The sequence below is a fragment of the Schistocerca piceifrons genome, chromosome 7, assembly GCF_021461385.2.
Source record: "Schistocerca piceifrons isolate TAMUIC-IGC-003096 chromosome 7, iqSchPice1.1, whole genome shotgun sequence".
NCBI classification, from domain to species: domain Eukaryota; kingdom Metazoa; phylum Arthropoda; class Insecta; order Orthoptera; family Acrididae; genus Schistocerca; species Schistocerca piceifrons.
Window position 1 is genome coordinate 213,415,293 of NC_060144.1, and position 18,555 is coordinate 213,433,847.

Below are 18,555 nucleotides of genomic sequence, written 5' to 3' on the forward strand. Positions count from 1 at the left end.
CGAGTGCGTACATTAAGTTTCACTTTCAGTATCGTTTTGTTAGTAACATGAAGTAATACGCAGTTTTCCGTTGACAAAGGGCTTTGCGTAGAACACGTAATGAAGATTATTTGCTTGGGCTACTTTCATCTGCACAGTGAAAAGCGAAACTGCAGTTGTCTAAATAATTTTCAGAGAAATTTCTTCTGTCGTATCTCACGAGAGACAACCGGTATGTTGGTTCTCTACGCATTCTGTTGCCTTTGAACATCTTTCATATGATCGTCCCCACAATGTAATATCGCCTCCCTATATGTACCTGTTCTTCAGTACATATGATAGCAGACGTTTTACTTGAGTGCTCAGTCGACACATAGATCGGCAAGACAGTGTTTCATAAGCAAAGTTACAGTAATGAGGCATATTCTTAGGTGCAGTACAGTGAGTTAAAGGCAGTTCCAGTGCCTAACTCTTCTATGAACAGTTTGAAGTTTAATTATCATTGTTACTTCCTAATAATTATGTTAATACTTCTACATTTTCGCATACATACATATTCTGTCAACCTCTGTACAGTGCATGGCGGAGAGTGCGTCATATCAATGTTGATACAAATTTTTATTCGTCACTTCAGTCTGCAAATATACATCATAGATGTCTGGGACATGAAAAAGTTTATGAAACCGTGTAGTTTCATTTGATTAAAGTATCTATGCCTGTATTTCAGTCAGTATTCCCACTTTTGTTCGCCGCGTTCGATGCTGGGGCGCTGTTCCCATACAGATGGAGCGCCACTGCAATGCTATTCAAGTAAAGGGGAAATACCAAGTGGGCCGATTTGTGAATGGGAGTTTGGATTGAGGAGGGAGTGCTAGGGTAGACTGTGCAAGTGTGTAAAGGCACTGTGCCAGGGTGGCGTAGTGGTTAGCTCATCTGCCTAGTGAGTAGGAGACTCAGGTTTGAATCCCGGCCTTCATACAAGTTTTCATTTGTCGCTTCAGTCTGCATACATACATCACAGATGTCTGAGACTTGGAATGGTATCTGGAACCATAAAGTTCCATTTCATCAATATTATCGAATTCTCTCCAGTTCCACAATCGTATTGGGCCCTTCACGAGTTGTATCATGGTGGCAACAGAATGCTCGCACAGTCTTCTTCGAGTATTCATTGTCTAAATTCCCCAACGGGGAGCTACCTTGTCTTATTCCCATTTAAGTTACGCACAGGGAGTGAAGTGCAAAGCCAGAATCATGTTCGATAGTGGAATATTAAAATAAATGAAAACATCAAGCTCATACATTCTTCTTGGGATTCCCCAGTCGTTGACGCAAAAACTGTAACGTCTACAGGCTTATAGCAATATTGCTGGTATCGCAGTCACAAGAAATGAGTTGATAATATAGATTTTTAGTAAGGGTCTCTAAATGATACCTTTACAGCCAGAATAATAAAAGTATTTTGAAATAGTTTCCTATCGTTGTTGAGTCAATAGTGAGTATGGCGATTCTGTGAGTTGATCCCCTTTTAATGCAACCGCTGGAAGGCCTTAGCGGCCATAAAATGTTTCCCTGTATTAGCGCAATTTTTATGCAGTCTTTATGACCCACTTAAACTGCAGACCCAGCACGTAACATGGAAGTTGTTTACGCTTCGCGCTCGTAAAGAAAGGAACTTCGCTATTCACCCTACAGATTACGTTTGTCATTAAACAGCAGTGAACATGTGTTTGAGGCAAGAAGGAGCTGAGGTCGCAAAATAGCGGTAAGCAGGACTGGTTGTCGTGGTAACAGAAAAGCTGCAAATCAACCTAAGGTACCAAGCCTAGCGCTACTGGGAGAACAAGTTGGTCCAGTACCGTCTTCAGTGAAATCTACTTTTTGGCAGTAAGTCAGATCCCCTGGTGTGCTTAAATTACATATCTGTGCTTTCACAAATTGAGACAATTTCAGATCTAAGAACCTATAGTTTACTGTGTGGGTCATGCTTGAATTTCAGACTATATCGAACAATTTCAGTGTTCAATAGTGAATAATATTGCAGCCGGTCGCTGTGACCGAGCGGTTTTAGGCGCTTCAGTCTGGAACCTCGTGACCGCTACGGTCGCAGGTTCGAATCCTGCCTCGGGCATGGATATGTGTGATGTCCTTAGGTTAGTTAGGTTTAAGTAGTTCTAAGTTCTAGGGGACTGATGACCTCAGATGTTAAGTCCCAAAGTCCCATAGTGCTCAGAGCCATTTGATCCAATAATATTGCAACCATTAAAAAAAAAAGTAAGTAATCATTCACTATCTAACTAAAATAACATTTTGCAGCACTGGTCAAACAGTCATTCATAATAATAAGAGGTACTCAAACAATGTTCACATTATTCGCTAGTGTGTAACATCGTATACACATCTGACGACATATCGTTAAATAATGATACAAAACTGATGCGTAAATTAATTTACGTGAGTACTTGATTACATCCACATTCGTACTTCTGCATTTGCAGTTTCAAAATATATCATGTCTTCATGATTAATTTCTCGTGACTCTGTAGTGCAAAACGAAGAATGTTAGACTTTTCTCGGTAGTGTAAGATTAGCACAAAATGTCTATGCGAGGTTTGAACTGTAAGAATTTCGTGCATTGTTTTAAGCAGGCTGAACTGATGAAGAAACTAACTTTGGTTAGCTACAGAGAATATATCTCTTTCTACTGGGCAAGTAACCGAATCTGTATGAAAGTGGCGTAAATGACAGAAGGTAGCATTTGGACTAGAGCATGGAGCAAAAGGTAATAAAGTTAACCATTACGGACGTTATATCTGTGTTTCTGCACGAAAGAGTAGAGAATAACGACGGACTAGGATTAAATAAACAAGCGAATGTGATTGGTCGCGGTCCAGTTTTTCGATGACATAGAAAAGAAAAACTAAAATAAGATACTATCCACTGAGTTATACGACGCAAGGACAACAAGACGTAATTGGTTTACTGAAACACGCTGACCATTGCTTAAAAGTCACTTACTAACTAATCACAAAACTTATCCTGTTTGCACGAAGAGATCTGGAGTGAAGAAACCTGTAAATTTTAAGTAACCATACTTGCTAAATATTCATTAGGGTTGGAGCACTACTATTGCCACATTTATTTGTCAGAGGCAGGCAAAGATTTGCATTAAAAATATACTTAGCTACTTCATAAGCAGTAATAGAACAAAACAACGGCAGTAAAATGAGATTCTGTGTACCACTGAAAATTATTAAGAACCATGACTGAAGTGCATAATATACGCACCACAACAGGGTTCCTCAAAATGTAAGGAACTAAAAATATCTAAAAATAGCCTTGTTGTCACCGAACAACATATTTTTGTACAACATAAATATATTAGCGTCTTATATTATTGAATCTACATCTACATCACGGCTCTGCAATTCACAATTAAGTGCATGGCAAAGGGTTCATCGATTAACTTTCAAGCCATTTCTCTACCGTTCCACTCCCGAGTTGCGCGCGGAAAAACAAATATTTAAATTTTTCCGTGCGAGATGTGGTTTCTCTTACTTTATTATGATGATCATTTTCCCAATGTAGGTCAGTGCAAAGAAAATCTTTTCGAATTCAGAGAAGAAAATTGGTGATCGAATTTTTTTGAGGAGAACCTGTCGCAAAGAAAGACGCCTTTGCGTTAATGATTGCCAGCGCAGTGCTCACTGTGAACATTGTGAGGCTTCGTTACAACTTCGAAGAACCAAACCGTTTCTTTTTTAACGCAATCGAAGTCATTATGCGTGGGAGTATGGAATGCAGCGGTCCAGCTTTGAAAAAGTATCACTGCACCTTGTAAATATTTTTCTGCAGTTAAGATTTAGTTTAGTTATTGTGTCTCGGTTACCTCAAGTAAATCTGTAGGAATATACTTGAATACACCTCTCTTCACTTTTTAGGCCGTGTAAGAGACTTTGAGTAGTGAAAAAGAGGCAGTTTTGGTACACATGAATCAGTAACAAGTTACCATGGGTTACACTATGTTTTAAACATTTTATTATCTGAAGCTAATACCGATATGCAAATGTACTAAAAGTTCTGTTGGGTTAACGTTCACGCAGGTAACTTTACGAGCAACTACACGAATAAAACATCTATTTTTTCATGACAACTATAAGACCTCGTTGTTTTACGAACCGAACCACGCAGATGGGAGACTCATTCTAAATGTCACGAATCACAGATGGCAAAGCGTTTTTACGACCTCGGAACAGTTTTAAAGTTATTCGTACTTTAAAGAGGGTGCGATAAGATTTTTTTCCCTGCTGAAATACTGTCAAACGTCTCTCGAGTGGTTGAGTTTTCATTTAAAAACTGTCAGTTGTCGTTCTATATTACAAATTGGTGATATCATTATGTAAATTATGAATAATCATAGTGTTTTATCAACCATTCATTATATAGGTATTATTTACAGAGTTTTTGATAAACCCTTTCCTGAACGACAATCAAGCTTGATAGGAGAAAAGTAGTGGGAATACGTACTTTACTATATTTCTAACAAAGCAACAATGGTCTCTATCGTCTAATGTTACAGCTCCAATACTTGTGATATTTCATAATGGAATAAAAAAAAAGTTGAGTTTGGTGATAAAGGTTTTCTTCATTTACAGAATTAATACATTCCATTTCTTCGACTTGAAAGGGTTGCCCTCGCTGAATTTCATGGATTGAGCCTAAGAGGAATCTTAAACGTCTGTTGTTCTGTCATCGTCAGTTGCGCGTAATATAATGCAGCACTCGCTCTCTCGAATAAGTGCTCTTTTTTTTTCTATTCCTCTTACCTCAGACTCTGAAGTAAACATACATTACAGATTGCTTCCTTAACACACAATACATATGCGATTAGTTTGAATAAAACCCAGTCTTAAGTCTGGGATCAACTTTCTAACTTACCGTTCATATTGAGAAAACTGATGTTGCCTTTCAAATAATAAATGCGCAACGCGTTTGGCAAGAAAAAATAGTTTTATTCAGTTGTAATTAGACGCAGCTAAGGTGATAAGTCTAAATAACAATGTAGGAGGAGTGACTTCGTATAAGTTACGTCTCTAATCAAGTTTTTAATAATGCAACTATATTTTTGCAAGAAGATGGAGAATAATCGTAGACTACGTCTCGAAAGTCTATCTTTGAAACTATTTGTAGTATTAGGTGTTTAATTCTTTGCCCAATAAATGTTTCCCTCTTTGACGTAAAACCCCCTCTGTGGCACACGTGCCCTATTTCTTTCTATTCCTGTTACTTCTGACTCTCAAGAAGACGTACTCCACAAACTGTCCCTTTATCTCGCAATGAATATATGCGATTGGTGTGAATAGTATCCAGTTTTCAGTGTTTGATCATATTTCTAAGTGTTTATATTAAGAAAAATGGTAGTTTTGCAACGAAGCGCAATTAAACGTGCAATGCGTAAATTCACTATTCTTAGAAGCCTCTTTACAAAGGCTGCAATAAAAGCTTACAAGAAAGTTGTCTATTTACTACACGTATCAACATTAGAATGACCAGTGGTGCTACAAAAGCACTATTCCCCTCTTAAAGTCTGTGGCTTCACTCAGCACATACAGCGCAGCATGTTACTGGCATTGGCGTAATTTAAAACATTACAACACATGAATTAATCAAGCTTGTCATTCTTTGTGTACACTCGACGTTTCCAATTCAGTCAACACAATTCGAGGCTCCCGGATTTAGCACTATTCGCTTCTGTGTCAACGCGACCATTGAGGACATTAGTAAATACAAAGCCTCAAACGAAAGTTTTCGTCTGCGGTGTTGCAATAGAGAAACTGTCATTTAGAATGTGAACACTCTGGTTAAGATGACCAGTGACTCCATTTTTGTAAATTAAAAACCGAAAGCTAATATAATGGTTGGGTGCAGAACGAACGCGTAATTTATCATTTCTAAAATGATATGTGAAAGAAACATTCGTGTTATTCCAGTTAGGATTTAACATAGAACAGCTATGTGTGGGAAGCAATACGAATGAGAGGCAATAACTGATGGGGCAACCACGGGAGAAGCACATGCACCCGGCTCGACTGCGGGGTCCCGACGGCACGGGAGGTGGGCTGGCCGGCGGCTCACCTGTGGAGTGTACCGGGACGTCGGCGTCGATGTCTGCGGCGGCAGCGACCCCTCGCACCACTCCCATGGCGCGACGTCGGCCGAGTGCCGGCCGCAGGTGCCGGCTGCTGGTCGCGGCGTCGGCGTCGGCGGTGGGGGCGGCGCGGGCGGCGCGCTGCCGGCCTATCGCAACAGGCGGCGGCGCGCGCACCCCGTGACGTCACAGCGCCACAACAGGTCCCGGCGAGTCCCGACGCGGCGCCGCGCAGCGCAACAGGCCGGTCAATGTCAGCTACTGGGAGCCGAGGAGGGACAGCAGACCAGCATCTGCTCTGCTCGAACATCGATCGCCTGGGGGAGAACGCCGAATGAGCACACCGGGCCAAAAACGGGTCGCTCCACCAGGGATATCACGCTAATGCGTGTAACTCCACTTCTACCTTTGGTACTGGCTTCAACTAGAGAAGGAAGAGAGTCCCCGAGCGATATCTAGCTAAGGACATCCACTGATGACTGGATCCCGTAGAGGTACAAAATTGCTGTGGTTTTTTTTTTTTTTTTTTTTTTTTTTTTTTTTTAACTTTTCACCCGCTGTTCCAAATAGGAAGAGACATTTTCCATGGGATTGAGAGCGGATGTTTCTGAGCGCCAATCGAGATGCGATAGGGTGCTATAGCTTCATCGAAGCGGGAGGGCTGAAACTTCCCCATAGAAAAATTAATGAATTACTGTGCTGATAAACCCCTTACGTTATTTGATTTTCAAACAGCTGAGCAGAACTAAACGTACTCAGACATTTCGCTCTTTACTTATTCTGATCAACACTAAGCTGACACACAATATTTTTAGCGCAACACAATCTGACTTTAAAAAATCCCTACAAAAGAATGGCCCTGACTAACATTAACCTATACCTTTCACAAATCACTTACCACACAAAAATCTTCGTTACTCGAACTACTGCAATACAGCGAGCGCCACTACTGCCAGCTAAACAAAAGATTCAAACTACTGAAGGGACTAACTGCTGATAGGCATAGTTAGCAAATGAAAGATTTTGATAGAGAACAAACAATGTATTTACCTTAATAGTGTTCAAATTCATAATATATATATCAGTTCATGACATCCAGTCTTACAAATTTACTGTCTCTGATGGACACACGTCCAGATCATCCGCTCTCAAAACTCCACCATCTCTCTCCCCTCATCCACCACTGCTGGCGGCTCACCCCCAACTGCGCAACGCTACGCGCTGTTAACATCCAGCTGCCCAACACTACAATAGCAAACAACAATGCAAACCAGCCACAGACTGGACACAGCTCAGCCAGTGATTTTCATACAGAGCGCTTCATGGCGTTACCAACATAAAAACCTAAACAGCCTACTTACAGGGCTTTCGTGCAGCGTTGTGAACACAGCGCTTATTTTGGAAGAGAGCAGTGTCCAGGAAACACTCATCATGAACGTGCAGAAGGAATACAAACACTTGATTGTCGAGAATGTAGAAATTTACGGGGTTGGAGAGAAGTCGCTGCCTAGTTGGAAATTTTTAGCCGGTCGGTGTGGCCGAGCGGTTCTAGGCGCTACAGTCTGGAACTTCGCTATGGTCGCAGGTTCGAATCCTGCCTCGGGCATGGATGTGTGAGATGCCCTTAGGTTTCTTATGTTTACGTAGCTCTAAGTTCTAGGGGACTGATGACCTCGGAAGTTAAGTCCCATAGTGCTCAGAGCTATTTTTGAAATTTTTATTAATGAATATTTGGACACGGAAAAAGTTGTAGTAACTTCTGAGTACCATGATAATTTGTGTACTACACTAAAATTCCACATATGCTCCTTCGTTGTTGACTAAATGATGTAAACGTGTGGGAATTCCACCAATTGATTTCTCCATGAAAGTAACAGGTACATTTCCGACGACAGCTGAGATCCTCTCCTCTAATTCGTCCAGACTGCGTGGGATTTTTCAGTAGTTCCCTTCTTTGGTCCATCCGACAAGAAGAAGTGACAAAGGATGAAGTAGAGACGTCTCGGAGGCCATTCATGTGGTCCTCGCCGTTCCAGCCAGTGTCCTAGGAAGTGCTCGTGCAGCCAGTCACGAAACATGCAAACACCTCGGGCATGGATGTGTGTGCTGTCCTTAGGATAGTTACGTTTAAGTAGTTCTAAGTTCTAGGGGACTGATGACCTCAGATGTTAAGTCCATAGCGCTGAGAGCCATTTGAAAAGATGCAAACAAAGGAGGTGGTGCTCCGTCTTGTTGAGAAAGGATATTCGCAACATTTTCCCATTGTGACATCAGTGGCGACAAATATTCGTTTAGCATTTGGCGATACCAGTCGCTGTTTATGGTGTCTCGCAAAATGAGTGGATCAATGAAACGATCCACGGTCATACCGCAACAGAATGTCAAGTTTGGTCGACTTTGTGATTTTTCATCTGTTTTTCCTGGCTTTGTTTCTGCCCAATGATGGCAGTTGTGTCGGTTGACGAACCCCCAACGTGAAATACCGCCTCCTCGCTCCAAATAATGTTCTTGAACAATTTAGGCCAATCGTTATGCCATGACAGTATAATTTCCTCGTCCACCCTAGATACAGGATCTCGCACCTTCCGACTATCATCTGTTTGGCTCAATGAAGGTTGCTCGCAGTGGGAAGCAGCAGCACGTTGCCTGTGACGTCGACCATTAGAGTGATACCTTGCGGGCATGAAGGCCCTCCCAGTAAGGTGGCGTAAGGCCGTCCCATTGAACGGAAATTAGGGTGAAAAATAGAATTTTGTGGAGAAAAGAGTGGGGAATAATATGGTGTACTAGAATCGTGTATCGGACCAACGTTCTTTCATAAAAACGTGTTGCTTTAGTTGTTGAACGGTCCTCGTAGTACATCCAAGTACAGTGCGACTCCTTCTCAGTCGGTTAGATCCGTTTTCGCTGCCAAATGTGTCAAGCCTGTGTAATAGCTTTCTCACCCTGTATACCACCAAATCACCTCCTGTCATGCATTTTCACTATTATACTCAACACACACAATAAGTGCAACTACGCTGTTTTTTATCCTTCCTTGTTGTAATTTTACTGGCCAAAAGTGTGCATCTGTTTTTTCTTTTCTTTTCTTTTTTTACTAAACAAAATGTCGGTCGGTTGATCGTAATGTAGGTACTGAATATCTGAATATTTCTATCTCTTTTTTTTATACTTGTCTGGTATCGGCCAATGACCTGCCAGTGCACATTGTAAGCCACGTTCTAAGTACATTCACTTCCTCGCTTTTGTTTTCATCATTACATAGTCACACCTGCAGCTTAAAAAGAACGGAGCCGGTATCCTTAGGACTTCCCACTAATAATGGAATACTCATCCATAAAACATGTTACCGGTTTTATGGAAAACTACTTTCACTTTTCAGTGTGCTGTCTTCAAGGAGCTCTGATTGACTATCTCAAAATATACCTTCGCACAATTTAAATACCCTTTGAGCCAAAATATTTATTTGTAAATTTTAGAAGTGAGAAAAATGTAATTTCTGGTAGCACTTGTTGTTGTTGACAAGCGCTGACTATTACTATTGGACCCAGAGGAAACACGGAAGGATAAATTTGGCCTATAAAGCTTTACCTCGGCTAAAAAGGACGTTGAAAACCATCCCGGAAGGCAGTGCTTGTTAAGGCGCCGCTTCTGATACATGGAGGTTCGCTGGCCCTGAATCCAGTCCGCCCGACAGATAAACAACGAGAGGTGGTTTGCCAGCCAGCCTGGATGTTGTGTGTAAGAGGTTTCCGACATCTGCCTAGGTGAATACCTAGCTTGTACCCAAGTCCCGCCTCAGTTACACGATTAGCTAAAATTTCGGAAACTTCGCTCATTTTCACTTAAATACCACTACGTGCAGACAGTTGAGGTACATATATTCCGTTCTGGAGGTTAACGTCGTGGTGGTATGTAGGGCACCTGTCCACCTCTTAATAACATCGCCGAGTCAACGCCGATGTGGGACAAAGACACAACAAAAAGAAGAAGAAGAAACAGAACTCTGAAAACAGAGCTCACTATGTTCCCAGAGAGATGATTTTACTAGCTGTTTCAACATGCGGCTGTGGTATTTGGACTTTTAGTGAGAAAAGTGTTCAAAAACTGCGAGTTGCTCAACGATCAGTGGAGAGAACCATGTAGTCAACTGCCAGCGGAGATAATTAAAAAGTGACTCAGAAAACAGAATGACATGAAACGTGATCATGAACGCAGAGATAATTAATTGTAGGTGGAGCGAACATTCAACCACGCCAATGAGTTTAATACGGCCAAAGAAACTCATTTGTTGTATTCCAAGAGATGATAAAAGACCGAGACGACGACATGATGAAAAGTGGGCCGCTGTTGTTGTTATTGTGGTCTTGAGTACGAAGACTGGTTTGATGCAGTTCTGCATGCTACTCTATCTGTGCAAGCCTCTTGACCAAAAAATTTTTCAAATGAGTGTGTGGTCTTATGGGACTTAACTGCTAAGGTCATCAGTCCTTAAGCTTACACACTACTTAACGTAAATTATCCTAACGACAAACAAACACGCCCATGCCCGAGGGAGGACTCGAACCTCCGCCAGAACCAGCCGCACAGTGCCTCTTGACCTCCGAGTAACTTCTACAACTTACATCCTTCTGAATCTGCTTACTGAATTCATCTCTAGGTTACCCTCTGCGATTTTTACTCCTCACCCCCCCCCCCCTCCTTTCTACACACACACACACACACACACACACACACACACACACACACACACACACACACAGTTCCGTCCAGTACAAAATGGATGATCTCTTGATGTCTCAGAATGTGTCCTATCAATCGAACCTTTCAGCCATGTTGTGCGACAAATTTCTATTATCCCCAGCCAACCCACCTATTCTTCTGTAGTACCACATTTCGAAAGCTTCTATTCTCTTGTTGGCTAAACTGTTTATCGTCCATGTTTCAAAAATGGTTCCAATGGCTATGAGCACTATGGGACAACATCTGAAGTCATCAGTGACCTAGAAATTAGAACTACTTAAATGTAAATAACCTAAGGACATCACACACAGCCATGCCAGAGAAGATTCGAACCTGCGACCGTAGCGGTCGCGCGGTTCCAGACTGAAGCGCCTAGAACCGCTCGGCCACACAGGTCCGTGTCCATGTTTGACTTCCATACGTGGCTACACTTGAGACAAATACCTCCAGAAAAGACTTCATAACACTAAATCTGTACTCTGTGTTAACAAATTTATCTTCTGCAGAAAAGCTTTTCTGGAAGTTGCCAGTCTACATATCATATCCTCTCCACATCGGCCATCATTAGTTATTTTGCTGTCCAAATAGCAAAACTCACGCAATACCTTAAATGTCTCGTTTCGTAATTTAATTCCCCCAGCGTCACATCATTTAATTCGACTACATTCCATTACCCTTGTTTTGCTTATTTAGATGTTTATCTCACGGCTTACTTTCAAGACAACGTCCATTCCATTCAACTGTTCTTCCAAATCCTTTACTGTCTCTTAAATAACGACAATGTAAACGGCCATCTTCAAAGTTTTTATTTCTTCTTCCTGAACTTTAAATCCATCTCCGAATTTTTCTTTGGTTTCCTTTAGTGCTTGGTCAATGTACAGGTTAAACAACGTTGGGGATAGGCTACAACCCTGTCTGACTCACTTCTCAACTATTGTTTTCTTTTCATGCATCTCGACTCTTACAACTGCCGTTGGATTCGGTGCAAGTTGTAAATAATCTTTCGCTCCCCGTATTTTAACCTACTACGCTCGGAATTTCAGAGTATTCCAGTCAACATTGCCAAAAGCTTTCTCTAAGTCTAGAAACGCTATGCAGTAGGCTTGCCTTTTTTTATTCTGTCTTCTAAGAGAAATGGTAGGTAGGGTCGGTATTACCTCGCGTGTTCCTAAATTTCTACGGAATCCAATCTGGTCTTCGCGAGGTCGCCTTCTACCAAGTATTCCATTCTTCTGTAAATAATTTGCGTTAGTATCTTGCAACGATGACATATTAAACTGATAGTTTGGTAATATTCACACGTGTCAGCACCTGCTTTCTTTGGAACTGGAATTATTATACTCCGCTTAAAGTGTGAGGTTATTTCTCCTGTCCCATACGTCATGTCCACCAGATGGAATACTTTTGTTGTGGACAGACGACACTAGAAAACAAGGACGAGCAGCATGGGTACTTACGGCTAAGGACAGTTACCCTAAAAACGGCTAGAGGATGCCATTATCCAGCAGTAGATGTCAAATGGATGTCGATGTTAAGCTAATGGAAACTAGAGACTAACGAAGTAATTCTGAGTCACGACTAAGCCCTAACAAAAGCTTTCTTATTTGTAGTCCTCAGGTAAATTGAATTAATCCCGCCCCCATGGGTAAATAACACCCAAAAGGGGGTCGGCGTGCTTATTAAGGAGTGGCCGAGTGACCTACCTACCACTACCCCTCCACCCCGTTAACGTCCAGGACGGAACGCGTGTATCTCAACTGTCTACGTGTAGTGGAATTTATGTGAAAAAGAGCAGTTTTTGAAATGTTAGCGAATCGTATAACTGAGGCAGAACTTGGACACCAGCACAGTATTCATCCAGTTGTGTGTGGGAAACCTCTTAAAAACCACATCCGCGCTGGCTGGCAAACCGACCCTCGTCGTTGATCTACCGAGGGATGTAGATTCAGGGCCAGCGCATCTCCCTGTCTCTGAAGCGGTGTTTTATTGCGCACTAGTTTCTGGGCTGGTTTTCAAAATCCTATTTAGCTCAGGAAAAGCGTTATAGGCCAAATTTATCCTTCTGTACATTTTGTTTGTAATAGTCAACATTTCCAGCAGCAACATATTCTATCATAAATTACATAATTTTTCTAATTTCTTAAGTCTACACACAATTATTTTGGCTCAAAGGCCATTTAAAGTGAGTGAAGATATATTTTGAGACAGTCAGCACAGCCTCTTGAAAACAACACATTGGAAAGTAAAAATGGTTTTTCATAAAACCAGCAGAAGGATTGTGGGCGAGTATTCCATTATTATCAGAAAGTGCTGAGGATACTGATTCCATTCCTCTCAAGTTGCAAGTGTGTAAGGAGATTTTCGACTGCGTTATAGTGAAACGAAGGCGGAAAAATGAATTTACTCGGAACATGACTTGCAATGTGCGCTGGCCATTCATTGGCCAATAGCAGAAAGGTATAAAAACAGAGAGACATAAATATTCAGTTCCTACAGTATGACCAACTGATATTTTCAGTAGTAAAAAAACAAACAAAAAAAAACACGCACACTTTAGGCGACTAAAGTTACAGCACGAGGAAGGATAAAAAATAACGAAATTGTATTTATTGTGCTTATTGCTTATAAAAGGGACAATACAAGATTGCTGGTGATTTGGTGGGATGCAACGTGCGAAAACTATTACACAGGCTTGACACGTCTGGAAGCAGAAACGATTGTAACTGATTGAGAAGGAGTCGTACTGTGCTTGGGTGTCCTACGAAGGACGTTCAACAAGTGATGCAACACATTTTTTTTTTTTTTTTCTGAAAGCACACTGGTTTGGCTCAGAATTCCAGAACACCATATTATCCTCCACTGTTTTGGCCACAAATCCCTACTTTTCAACATAATTTCCGCTCAGTGCGACTGCCTTACCCCACCTCACTGGGAGGGCCTGTATACCCGCATGATAGCGCTCTAATGGTCGACGCTGGACCTAACGTCTTGCTTCTTCCCATTGCAGGCATCCTGGAAGTCTGAAAGTGCGAGACCCAGGATGAAGGGTGGATGAGGAACACCAGTCCAACGAAGTTCTGTGAGGTCCTCTCGGGTGCGCAGACCTGTGTGAGGCATTGTGTCCTCATGATTCATTGATCACCTTGAATGAGAGTGTCCACACGTTCCAACATTGTAGCAGTCGCAGCTGTGTGCAGTCTGCCGGCACGCGGGCGATCGGACAGGTTTCATGACCTTGCCGCGACGATGACAGTCGCCACGCCTAACAACTCACCGTGCTTTTGTTCACTGGCACCTCTCACTATACATGCTGCAAGCGCCTATGAATATCTGCGATCCTTTGGTCAGTGACAGGTCTCTGCTTGGAACACACCTCCTTTACAGACGCCATTTTGAAGGCAACGTATAGCCCTGTCAGCAGTCGAAACCTTATGGAACTATAGGGGCTCAAGTGGGAATATTCCACGATGTGCCACAAAAAATTCCACATTTTTTCACCCGAGGTTTGCCGAGAAAAATGTGTTGCGTTACTTATTGAACGTCCCTCGCATGTGAGTACTTCAATCCATAATGCTTTAAATGTGTGCCAGAGGGCATCATTCGTACTAAATGGTGAGTAGTGGCTTGCAAGTATAGCGGCAAATCAGGACCAGATATCTTAAACAGTTAATAGAACTGAAGAAGTGGTGGCCAGGGCAACAGCCGAACTCCGTGTCGAGGTAGGTTAGGACAGCATGTGAAAAAAAAAGCCTTGGGATATCTTGCTGAAAAGGAAAGCGTCACAGAGAACGCGAAGACAGGCCAGACCCATAGGCCTTAACAGATCGTAAATAAAACCCTTGCTGTTCAAATTACCTACTATACAACCAGAGGTGATCGTATTCTATCGTAAATGATAACCTTTACCTTTAGGCCATGTGCTACGCCAAAATGATGATGAAGAATGTAATCTGGCAATGTTTTTCCTCTTCGGAACTTCTGCACTCGGATACGTCCTTAGTTATTCTCTTACGGAGAGTACCATGTTTCAGCTAGAAACAGTCCACTCTGTGTGATGTGATTGGATGCACCACTATCAGCGTGCCTTTAGACGATGCACACCACGTTTTTCTTACAAACAAGCAACATTCAGATACGATTTCTGAGTGAGAAACCTACCGCTTAACCTCTACTTATACGCATAATGCAGAGGGTGTTACTCTCATCTACTCTGGGTGACTGCACTGAACTACATCCACATTTACATCTACATGTATACACCGCTAGCCACCAAGAGGTGTATGGTGGAGGGCACAATTCGCGCCAAAGTCATATTTCCCTCCCTCTGTTCCACTCGCGGATCGCACGAGGGAAAAACGACAGTCTGAACGTGTCAGTACGAGCTCTAATTTCCCTTATCTATGAATGGTGATCATTTGAAAGTTGGTGGTAATAATATATGCTCAACATCCTCGGCGAAGACCGGATTTCGAAATTTAGTGAGCAGCCCCTTCCGTTTAGCGCGTCGTCTATCTGCAAATGTATCCCACCACAAACATTCTATGAGATTTGTAACGCTCTCGTGATAGCTAAATGTACCAGTCACGAATCTTGCTGCTCTTCTTTGGAGCTTCCCAATCTCTTGAATGAGACCCAGCTAATACGGGCCCCATACAGACCAACAATACTCTAATACTGGACGAACTGACGTATTGTAAGCAATTTCCTTTGTTGAAGGACTGCATCGCTTCAGGATTCTACCAATAAACCGAAATCTAGAACTCTCCTTGCCCGTTACGTGTGTAACGTGGCATATCTTGCATATCTAATCATGTATACACAGGGTGATCAAGCTGCCCCTGCCACTGTTATTTTATGCAATCACGCGCTATATTTTCATAATCTCTCGCTCAATATGCGCAAACTATTAGTCGTACAGAAGAAATGAAAAGGATCTTTTTGTAGGAAATGTTACGTAGCTAAGTTTTGTAGGGCATACGTTTTAGCTAGAGGACACGGTTTTCGAATCATTCACGAAAAATGAACAAAATTGACCTTCACATGGATCTTCAGCCCCCCACTTATCATTCACCAGTCAGGATTTCTCGTATGTTGTTCTGGCACTCCAAATTACCACTGTTCAAAAATTTCTGACTGCAAGATATGTTCCCGAAATTCGACTTTTTTTAGTCTCTATTGATTGGGCTATTACGCCACCAGCATAGTAGGCTATTTAGTTAACATTACTAATTTAAAAGTGCAGGGTGATGAAAGTAAAACAACTTTTCAAACGTTGCGCGAAAACTAATTACGTGGACAATTCGATTCAAACTTCACCCTTAAAAATACAGTAGTTTCGTAGTCGGAGTGCCTGACGAATTCAACGTTGTAGATGTTTACTTTGTGCTGCTTAAATTCACAAAGTTGTGAGGTAAAATTTACACAAACGTCGATTTTGATGTTGCAAGTGCTCCACTACACCGGAGGCATAATGAGGTCCATCAAAGAAGGTCGATTGTGGGAAATAATTTGAGCAGTCACAAATTTTTGTACAGTGGTCAGAGGCAGCGCCATGACCACCGTACTAGAAATCCGGATCGGTGCGGGCTGAATGTGGTGATATGGGTGGATTTGAAGGTCTCTTTTTACGTTTTTCTTGAATACCTCGAAAACAAAAGCCTCTAGCGAAAACGTATACCAGCAAGAAATTTAACTACATTACATTTCCTGCAAAAGTGTCCCCCCTTCATTTTTTCTGTGGGATTAATAGTTCGCATGAAAAGGGAGAGAGAGATAATATGAAAATCTCACTCGTGGTTCACGAAGGCCGTATATGACATTGTGGACTGCATAAAACGGCATAGATAGAGGCAAGAGAATCACGCTATATAGCCCATGAGACGAGCGTCTGTTATTGACATTTCACGTGGCCAGGTGTCATTGTTGTCAGACATGGCTTACGGAGCACTGCGTCCGGCCCCTGCCATCCTCATTCTCTAGCAGCAAAAACAAATTCCTCGACAATATGCATGTCATATTTGTATGCATGAATTTACAATTCCAAGTTTTAATGTATAAACACGAAAAATTGAAACGACCGTTTAGTATCTAGTATTGCAAGATTACTACTTCGATAGGAGTCAAGTGCAAATCTATCACAATTATTAAGAAAACTTATATTAAAATCTGGCCTCGTTTCACAACAGACAATCCCAGAGGACTGCCTACGTCTGTGTAAGAGTAGTGGCTCAAGTTGCCAAACATCATGGACTTCGGTGCTTGACCTAGGTTATCGAAGTGAGGAAACAAGTAATTAATGTAGCTTTCGTTTCACTCTTAGCTGACATGCGTGCAATGGCAACCGTCTGAGATGACTTTTGAGCTATATCAATGACCTAATATTATTTTGCCCAATAGTCAGATCCCGGAAATACGGTTCGACAGCTTGACGTCGAAATGCGCTTTCCTGAGACGCTTAACATGCATAAAGTCTGCACGTCTCGTGGAAACATTTGGAGGATGTGCGAGTACGTGAGGAGGGGAATATTTGACAGAACATAAATTTATTACAGTGATTGATAGCCCACGCTTAATATGTGACCTGACGTTAGATTAAAAATAAAGTTTATGAAGTCCAACATTTGTAGATGTCAGCGTTAAACGAAGTTACACGAGAGCAACAGCACAAATGATCTCAAGGAAATGACACGAAAGTGGGAAAACATGCTAAAATCGGAGATAACTGATCTGAGAGATATTGGTACGAAAGTGGGAATCCATGCTAAAATACAGTATAATCCCGCATTATTATTGAAACAGACACATGCTACATACTAACAGAAAGGAATAAAAACTTCCTCAACCACTACTGAACCACAAACACACGATATTTTTCAGTCTTGCCCACATTTTATTTATGTTAATTTGATTACACGTTCACCTAACTACCACCATCGGATCTGTCAAGAGCAAAGAATAAACACGTGGGATGTACAATTCTCTGCCCATCTTACAAAATTATTTTTTTAAGAAAATAAAAATCAATGAGCTGCACATTATTTCAGTAGACCACAAAATTGGAAGTTCTCACCATAAACAGGGTAAAAATCAGTAACATACATAAGTAATGCATACCAAATAAAATAGAGTCAAAGAAACTGGTACATCTGCCCAATATCGTGTGGCGCCCCCACGAGCACGCAGAATTGCCGCAGCACGACGTGTTGGTTCGAATGGCTCTGAGCACTATGGGACTTAACATCTGAGGTCATCAGTCTCCTAGACTTAGAACTACTTAAACCTAAGCAACCTAAGGACATCACACATTCATACCGGAGGCAGGATTCGAACCGGCGACCGTAGAAGCAGCGCGGTTCCGGACTGAAGCGCCCCGAACCGCTCGGACACAGCGGCCGGCTACGACGTGTGATGGACTCGACTAATGTCTGAAGTAAGGCTGGAAGGAACTGACACCATAAATCCTGCAGGCCTGTCCATAAATCCGGAAGAAATTCGAACTGCTAGACAGAAAAGACATGCCGTTGCGTGTGCCATCAAGTTGTTCCAGATGTCGGTAACCCAGATGTCACCTTGGAAGGGGCGGTTCGGTGGACGCCGTCAGCTGCTCACTCAAAGACAGGTACGCCACTAGGGATGCACAGACATGTAGCCCCATAGGCCAGGAAAGGTAAACGCCAGTAGGGTAG